The 9,312-nt window shown below is 48.9% G+C and overlaps 1 long non-coding RNA gene across 1 annotated transcript; it reads right to left on the bottom strand.

The window, feature by feature from the left end:
• Positions 1–7,049: 7,049 nt before the first annotated feature.
• On the bottom strand, positions 7,050–8,986 carry LOC116657568. Its single transcript, XR_004312716.1, has 3 exons — positions 8,859–8,986; positions 8,428–8,567; positions 7,050–7,714 (listed from the first exon to the last, which is right to left on the bottom strand). It is a non-coding gene; the product is annotated as an uncharacterized LOC116657568 (long non-coding RNA).
• Positions 8,987–9,312: the final 326 nt, after the last annotated feature.

The following is a 9,312-nucleotide window of genomic DNA, read 5'->3' as shown; positions in this document are numbered from 1 at the left end:
AGCTGGCAAACAAGGGTGACAGCATCTCCTTCCTCTTGATACATTTTGTGCCTGGGCTATTTGGAGACACATGGCAACGATGCATCTTGTCACTCAGTACCCAGGCTTCCTTGCCATTTTCCTGCAAATCAGTCCTCTGGGACAGGCAGTGGTTTCCTGAAGTTGGCAAAAGCCTTCTAAGGAGACAACTTGAATTTCATTCCTATTCCTGAGCTTGTTGAGATGGGATCTGATGTTGAAGAGTCTGACAGCATCTAATCTCTGCAATAAATTCTAAGAGCTGAAATCTTCCTTCTGGCAGGGAGCTGGGCTTCCTGAATGGCCTATGATGTGGCTGCAGAGAATGAGGGAGGGAGGGTACAGACGTGAAGACGTGAGGAATCCTCTCCCAGGCCCAGGGAATCAGAGCCAGAACCTAAATAGCATCAGAAGTTTCCAAAACAAGCAGTTATGCCCTGGAAAACCTTCAATCCCAAAACAATCCCATGAGGGGCCCAAGGAGGCCAAGAACAGCCCTGTCCATACAAACTGGGCAGCAATGAGCACAGGTTCCCATTTCGTATGGAACGTTGACCCTGCGCTCTTCTAGTAATTGCAGAACTGATTTGTTTTCATGTAATCAACAAATGTTTATTGAGCACCTACTAAGTGCCAAGCACTGGAACACCATGACAGGCAAGACAGAGGAGACCCCTGCCTTCATGGAGCTGGGAACCTTGTCATTCTTACAAGGAAGAAGCCGTGGAGTGTGGCTGGAAGGTTGGGGCCAGGATAGGAAAGGCAAATCTTGGAACGTCGCTGGGGAGGTCTGCAGTCAGATAAAGGGGTCACAAGCAGCAGTCAAGCCAAGTTAGGCACTAACTGCCTGGAAGGATGGAGGGAGCCTGGAAATCACTGGATGTGGGTCAGGGCAAATGACTGACAGTTATATACTCAGAAAATCCCTGCTGAGCATCTTTTTTGTACCAGGAACTACTAGGCGTTGAGAACACATAAGGGACCAAGATGCCCATGGTCATTGCCCCTCTAGAGATTACAGTTTAGTGAGGGCAGCAGGTGAGGAAATAAGGCAGAGTCCCCTGGGGTGACCGAGAAAGCCCACTGGGCTCTGGGAGTAGAGGAGGGGGCAGGTCCTAATGGGGTAGAAGAGATGGAAGAAGTTAGTGGTGATGACAGCGGAGGCCAGTAAGGGTGCAGGGAGTGAGAGTGGGAAGGGTGCTCCCGGCTGAGGGCCCACCCTCAGCAAAGCCCCACAGCAGAACAAGCCCAGCACATTTAAGGTCCAGCTCAAAGTCCAGCTGGATGTGGGACATATGGTGAAAGATGAGGCTGGAGAATCGAGCAGCAGCTCAGACAGGAAGGATCTTTGAATCTTTGCAAAACAGTTTGGACTTCATCTTCAGGTCAATAAGAAATCTCAGGGAAGGGGAGGGTGCAGATTTTAAACCGGTCTGTGACATGGGCAGACTTACAGCATAGGGCGATCCCCATGTCCTTAGCGTGCCCAGTGGATAAGGGAGGGCAAGACGGGAGACAGACAGTTAAGGAGAGGCTATTTTAGCAAGACAGGGGGCTTCCATGCTGGGAGCACGTGAGCTGACGCTGCGTGATGATTTTGGGCACCGTGTCAGCAGGAAATCCCCAAGCCATGCAGCAGTGGGTTTGAGCTGGTGCAATGCAGGGTTCCAGGGAAGGGGCCTCATGGGGTTTCCCTGGAGGGACAGAAAGGGTGGGAATTAGGGCCCTAAATAGAGAGAGTAGTATTATTTGGAGCTAAGCAGGGCACCCCTTCAACCTGCAGGGCTTTACTTTGATCTACTGTACGTACATTTTGACTGAAAAAAGTAGATTCAGCTCCTAATAAAAAATGCTTTTCGACAGATGAATAAAAGGTTGGACTGGGAGACTCGTCAGGGCTCTCCCATCTTGATTCTCAGGTTCTGTGAATCAGAAGCACAGAGAGGAGGGTCTGGCTGGGCTCCTGGATGCCAGGGGTGTGGGCTTGTGAGCTAGAGCCCAGCAGAGAGGACTAGAAGACGTGGTCATTGAAACACAGGCCCTGGGAGATGCTGTCAGAGCCCTAGCCCTGCTCTCAGCCTCCAAATGATGATTTTTAAAAATGCACAGGGAAGGAGAGGATGCTCCAAGCAGTTGCTTTACAGGCAAAACCGCCCAAATCAACAACACTGGCTCACAGCACAGCATCTGGCATTGGGGTGGAAATGCCTGTATTAGAAAAACGGGCAATTAGAGGTTCCAAGAAGCAGTTACATAAGCTGGAGGATTTCCTCGGAGCTGTTCTGAGTCAGGATGAGAGTGAGAGTGAGAGGAGAGGCATGGGAGGAAGAAATTCGCAAGCCACTTCCGGCTGCCGGGTTAAGCTGGCGTTCACGGGGTGTCCACTGGCAAGAGCAGGGAGGTTCACACGTGCTTCTCTCTCACTGAACCCACCCAGGAATGCTGGGAGGTGGGAGGGTCACCTTAGGGACGTGCCATCACTAGACCCTGGATACGGAAAGCAGACACCTAGCCCCACCCCTCCCCTCCGTAAACACAAGGCAGGGTCAGGTAGCGTTTAAAGCCCATCTTCATCATTTAACCCCTCAGTTTCTTCAGGTACAAATGGATTTCTAATAATAGGGCCTTTCTGATAAGGCTGATGGAAGGTGAAACGAGTCAGCACGATGCACAGCGCTTAGAATCGTGCCAACTGTTGTCAGTTACCATTGCACTACGTCTTTGGTACAGGGGTGCTCACTGTGATTGGCAGTGGGGGTATCTCAGGATTGACAAGGAGAGAAGGCACATCCTTATCCGTCCAAACAGAAAAGGAGACTGGGCCAGAAAAGTCTAGCATGAGCCAGGGTTTCCGACAGCTTCACGTGGCCGTGACCATGTGGCTGAGCTAGGCCGATTCCCCAAAACACGACACGCCTGCAGTTGTTACTTTACCCACCTAACCAACGGGCGTGTGTTTATCTTCCTCTCTCTGCAGAGAGAAGATTCCCACTGGAGGAAAAAAAAAAATACAAACAAACCAACAACAACAGCAACTCATGTGCCAGGCATATTGACAGACCCTTTTACAGAAAACAAACCCCCCTAACTCCTCATCAAGGGCTCTTCAGCCTGTTTCTAAACACTCAGAGGAAGGCCAGGCTGACATTTTGCATGACTGACCGAGACAGCTCTGCTTGCCTCTGGGGTGTGTGTGTATGTGTGTGTGCACGCACGCCTGCATCTGACCGTGTGCATGCTCACCTGGTGTGTGTAGCTCAGCCTAAGCAAAGGTTCAGACTGGTGTATGTGCAAATAATGAACTGGTGGGAACAGAAGCTCACCTCCTGGGGCCCACGTGCAGAGACCGGTTTGCGCAGGGCCAGAGAAGATGCAAAGACAGGATGAAGAGGACAGCCTGGTGTCCACTCCTCTGACCCCGGTGATTGGTTCAGGCTTAGAAACATTGACCATAACCCACGTGAACCTCAGTTTTCCCATCTCTACACTGGGGGTCGTAGGACCCGCCCCTTAGAAAGGGGCAGAGATTAATTAGATGGGATCCTGTATGTGACACACGTGGTGCTGGGAGGTCACATTAGCGTCACCTCCCTCCTGCCTGCCTGCCGACTCGAGTCCCAGCCTCCCCAGCCAGGCGAGCCTCACTTGGATCTAAATTATAAACTCAGAGCCATCCTTTAGCTCTGAGGCTGGCAGGGGCCTGCCATCCAGCCTGTCAGCCTTAAGCTGCCACACTCCCGAACATACAAACTGAAAAATTAATGTCCCTGGAAGGCACTGTCTCTCTTCCCATGGAAACCACTGACCTTCTTGCCTGTCTGCACAGCAGCGGGACTGCAGTCCGGCTCTTCTCCATCCTGGTGCAGCCACAGGGCTGCCGGGCAGACGGGAGAGGGAAGAGAGGCCAAAGTCCTCTTTCAGGGCAGTGGCAGGACTTGGCGTCTCGCCGGGGATCTCATTAACTCAGTGTGGGGTCCTGAGGGAGAGTCTGGGGTGATGGAGAAGGCCCAGGGGGTCTCTGCATTTTAGTCTTAGACCCCGTGACCCATCCTGATGGGCCCTTGGAAGGCTGGCCCCCGATGGGGGCCCAGGCACGAGTCGTGGGCTAGGCAGAAGGGGGCTGGAGAGGTGTTCAGGGTGAGGAAGAGGAGAGCGCTGTTAGACCAGGACCATCATCTCACAGATCCTTGGGAGCCGCAGTCTCGCCTGGCCTTCCATGAAACGAGCAGGTGGTTTCACTGCGCTTCTGTGAGTACCACGGCAGACCGCGGTTTCACTGCGCTTCCGTGAGACCATGGCAGGTACTCACAGCATCTTCTGATGACTGATCCCTCGGCCTGGACCATTCCCAGGGACCTAGACTCACCATCCGCTCCCCCCCTCCTTGTGGGCTAAGACCAGCGTTGTAACTGGTGGTCCACAATGTGGCCGGCAGACCGGTAGTATCAGCATCACCCGGGGGCTTGTGAGAAATGCAGACCCTCAGGCCCTGCCCCAGACCTACAGAACCCGCAGTTCAACAGGTGACTCCCATGCACACTGGAGTTTAAGCTGGGTGGATGGCTAACTTTATGTGTCAACTTGACTGCTCCACGGGGTGCCCAGATGGTTAGTGGAACACGATTTCTCTGTATGTCTGTGACGATGTTTCTGGATGAGATTAGCATTTGAACTGGTGGCTGGAGTAAGGCAGGTGGCCCTCCCCTGTGCGGGTGGCATCGTCCAATCCTTGGAGGGTCTGAAGAGAACAGAAAATGCGGAGGAAGGTTGAATTTACTTTCTGCCCAACTGCTGATCTGGGACATCAATCTTCTGCCCTTGGCACTCCTGGTTGTGAGGCCGTTAGTCTTGGACTGGAATCTCCACCATCAGCTCCCTGCCTCTCAAATCTTTGAACTGCATCTCCCGGGTCTCCATCTTACAGATGGTAGAATGCGGAAGTTCTCAGCCTCCATAATCAGGTGAGCCAATACCTTATAATAAATCTTTGTTGAGAGAAAGGTGTCTAGCTTTTGTTTTTCCATAGGTAGCTTTCTTTTCATTTTTTAAATTGAAGTATAGTCAGTTTACCATATTGTGTCAATTTCTGGTGTACAGCATAATGTTTCAGTCATACATATGTATACAAATATTTCTTTTCATATTTTTTTCCATTCTAAATTACTACAAGATATTGAATGGAGTTCCCTGTGCTTTACAGTAGAAACTTGTTTATCTACTATATATACAGTAGTTAGTATCTACAAATCTTGAACTCCCAATTTATCCCTTCCTACCCTTTTCTCCCCTGGCAACGATGAGTTTGTTTTCTATGTCTGTGAGTCTGTTTCTATTTTGTAAATAAGTTCATTTTCGTCTTTTTTTAGATTCCACAGATGAGTGATATCATATGGTATTTTTCTTTCTCTTTCTGGCTGACTTCACTTAGAATGATGGTCTCCAGGTCCATCCATGTGGCAGCAAATGGCATTATTTCATTCCTTTTTTATGGATGAATAGCGCGCGCATGCGCGCGCGCGCGCGCGCGCACACACACACACACACACACACACACACACACACACACACACACATATACACCCCACCACTTCTTTATCCAGTCATCTATTGACAGACATTTGGGCTGTCTCCATGTCTTGTCTATTGTAAACAGTGCTGCTGTGAACATTGGGGTGCAGGTGTCTTTTTGATGTAGGGTTCCTTCTGGATATATGCCCAGGAGTGGGATGGATTATATGGTAAGTCTGTTTTTAGTTTTTTAAGGAATCTCCACACTGTTTTCCATAATGGCTGCACCGAACTATAAGATGTCTAGTTTCATTTCTAGATCTATATCTATTTCTATTTCTACCTGTATCTATCCTACCGGTGCTGTTTCTCTGGGGAGCCACAACACAGCTATTGTTTCACAACACACTGGTGTCACCCATCTTACCATGTGGTGTGAGAGTATGTTACAAATTTGGAATTTAGCATCAGAAAATAAGAATTTGGATCCCAGCTCTGCCCTGGTCCACCTGTGAGACTCTGACCACTCCGAACCTTAGCTTCCTCCTCTGCAAATGTGCAGGGCAAGAGGACCCCTTCCTGGGGCCGCTGGGGGATGAAATGAGCCCACACCATCATGCAATGACTCAAGACGTTCCTCGCAGCACCTGCCACGTATTGAATGCCTAGTCCACAATAGCTGGCATTGTTACTGCTAGTAAGTTGCTTCTAGTAGCAGAGCATCCAAGTTTGTGAATTATTTACTTCCTTTTTTTTTTTTTCAAAAATAGATACGCTTGAGCAGAATCAAGTTAGCCATAGAACAGGTACACACGCTGTGAGGACCGTTCTTGGGTGGGGTGTAGGGTGTGGGGCTTGGCTGCAGAGGGAGGACCAGGAACACACAGACAGAGGCTCCACCCTTCTGGGCCTGAGCTGATGCTCCCTCAGGAGCCCAGTGATTTCATATTATGACAGAACTTTGTTTTTCTTTACCAGCGAAACAGGGGGAAGGTTTTGTCAAAGTCCGAGTCCCACCATGGAAGCAGGCTGGGCAGGCAAAAGTCCTGTTTTATGCGCTGCAGCAGAAATGAGGCCAAAGTTCAACAATTTAGTCCAAAGCTGACCAGCCCTGAGAGTGGAGAGGGAGGGAGTGGACAGTGTCTGGAGCAGTGTGGGGACAGGAAAAGGTGACGGGGAGGGAGAAACAAGGGACAGGACACAGGGAGGGAGCCAGAGGGCACTGCTGGTGGGGGTTTGGGCAGCATTAGGGGTCTGCTAGCTTTGAGGGCTAGGCCTGGGCTGGAATTAAGCCGTGTTTTATTTTATTTATTTTTTAAATATATTTTTATTGAAGTTTAGTCAGTTTACAATGTTGTGTCAATTTCTGGTGTACAGCACAGTGCTTCAGTCATATAGGAACATACCTATATTCATTTTCATATTCTTTTTTAATCATAGGTTACTACAAGATATTGAATATAGTTCCCTGTGCTATACAGTATGAGCTTGTTGTTTATCTAATATAGATAGATAGATAGATAGATAGATAGATAGATAGATAGATAGATAGATAGATAGAAGTTAGAATCTGCAAATCTCAAACTCCCAACTTAAGCCTCATTTTAAATCAGTGGTTCTTGGCCTGGATTACATCACCATCATCTGGGGGGAGTTTTAAAATGCCGATTCCTGGTACTCACCCCTAGAGATTGAGTCAAGTGGTGGGATCTGGGTTTGGGTATTTTCCAAAAGCACCAGGGCTGAGAAGCCACAAAGAGAGTGGGAACAGATGAGTGGTCCAAGCAAGAGACAGAGGAAGCATGCTGAGCAACTGGCCAGCCGGCCTTCCATCCAGCTGCAGTCAAGAGGGGTCAGCTTTTAGCCTCTAAATGTGAGAGGACCCGTGCCAGTCCCCAAACAAGACAGTGATGAGTATTTCACATAGGGAACCCAGATCCCCTCTGATTTCTTCTATCAGGTCAAGAAAGGGGCGGGGCTGGAACAAGGTTTTATTCCTAAGAAGCTCCCAGTCGGCGCCAGTTCAGAGGATGCAACTCAGGACACATGTGTGTTCGGTGTCAGGCCTGGATGTGAAATTGACTTCTCCCGCTGTGCCTCGTTCCCTCCTGGAGGGCTGCAGTTAGGCTGGGCTGGAGTCCTTAGAAAGGGCCAGCGGGCTTTCCTCTGCTTCCAGAGGGGAAACGGCCTTTGGAAAGATGGAGTTTCATAAAGATTTTTTGCTCCCAAATAAAGTAAAATTCCTAAATATTATGAAAACAGACATGTATATATACACAATACATACCATACACATATATACACATCTATATACATGCATATATACACACACATACATGTATATACACACATATACATGTGTGCATATATATGCACATCATACACATCTACACACGCATACATGCACATACATGTACACACACATTTACACACTATATGTGCATATATAAACATATGTATACACGTATAAACACATACATACACATGTATATACATACACACATATATAACATGTAGTATATACGTGTGTGTGTGTATATATATATTTTTTCAATTTTCAAACCGTGTTTAATTTTGATGGAAATCCTTGCCAGTGAATGTCTTAAAGAAAATGTCCTCCGTTAGGAGTTTAACTGACTGTTGGTCGCCCTCCTCCCCTACGCATATAGAGAGCTCCAGCCAGTGAAACAGAAAAATCTACAATTAAAAAAAAATAAAGACCATCAGAGTCATGTGCCACGGGCAGATATTACACTATAACACATTGCCATTTTAATAGGATTTCCTGGAGGGCGAGTCGTAACAAATAATCCTGTCTTACAGATGAGCATGTTAAGATGCCACAGGTGAACTGACTCATTTGAAAAAATTCAATGGATCTCAAAATCTGGACAGCCTTACCTCTTCCTTGGAGCAAAAGTTCATTTCAGTTTCAGGAGGCAGGTCGACTTTCAGGGTACCACAGGAAGGAAAACATAACGTCTCAGAAACTGCACTCATTCCTGGTCTCCTGTATCAGCTTTGCTCCTGGTGGGCACACGCTGCAATGAAGCCAGCGTGGGGGTAAGATCGTAGAAGCAGATACAGGGGAAGCTGCTTGCTCCCCTGCCCATGACCATGACCACAAAGCAGGCAGGGGTCTGCACCCCAGCCCCAGCCCCACTTCCACCTTTACCCAGCCTGGCCAAGTCTGACAACAAAGCGCCCCGTCTGGTTCTCCCTTAGCTGATATGAACGATCCGCAGGGCACTTAACCACACGCCAGGTTCTGTATGAAGTCTGTCATTAATTTGTTCATTCATTCATGCAACAAATACTTATTGAGCTCCTACCAGTCATCAGGCACTGTTCCGGGAACTTGTCGTGCATGATTTCCTGGAATTCTCATTTTTGAAATACCCTAAGGTAGGGACTATGGCTCCATCTCACAGGTAAGGAGACAGACGCTTAGCGCAGGCGGGGACTTGCATAAGGCAGCACTAGAAAAGAGCAGGAGCCACACTCAGGTCCACCGCGCCCTGAGAGCCCAGGCAGACTGATGCCCTTGCGGTCTCGCCCATCCCTCTGCCTCCTCCATCCATGCGGCCACCTCACACAAAAGCAGCGGTTCCTCAGCTGAGTTGCTCAGCGGAGAAAGCAGCCTGGGTAGCCCCCACCTTGGTCAGAGGACAGCCCGGGCTCCTGCATTTTGAGGGAAGAGAAAACCTAGTCAGAATTGTCTGATGACGAAGCACTACCATCCTAGGGAGACAGACGATGGCAGAGACCAGGAGACAGGGAGGGCAG

The sequence above is a fragment of the Camelus ferus genome, chromosome 18 (assembly GCF_009834535.1).
Source record: "Camelus ferus isolate YT-003-E chromosome 18, BCGSAC_Cfer_1.0, whole genome shotgun sequence".
Classification (NCBI taxonomy): Eukaryota; Metazoa; Chordata; class Mammalia; order Artiodactyla; family Camelidae; genus Camelus; species Camelus ferus.
This window is presented reverse-complemented; position numbering and strand designations above follow the sequence as displayed.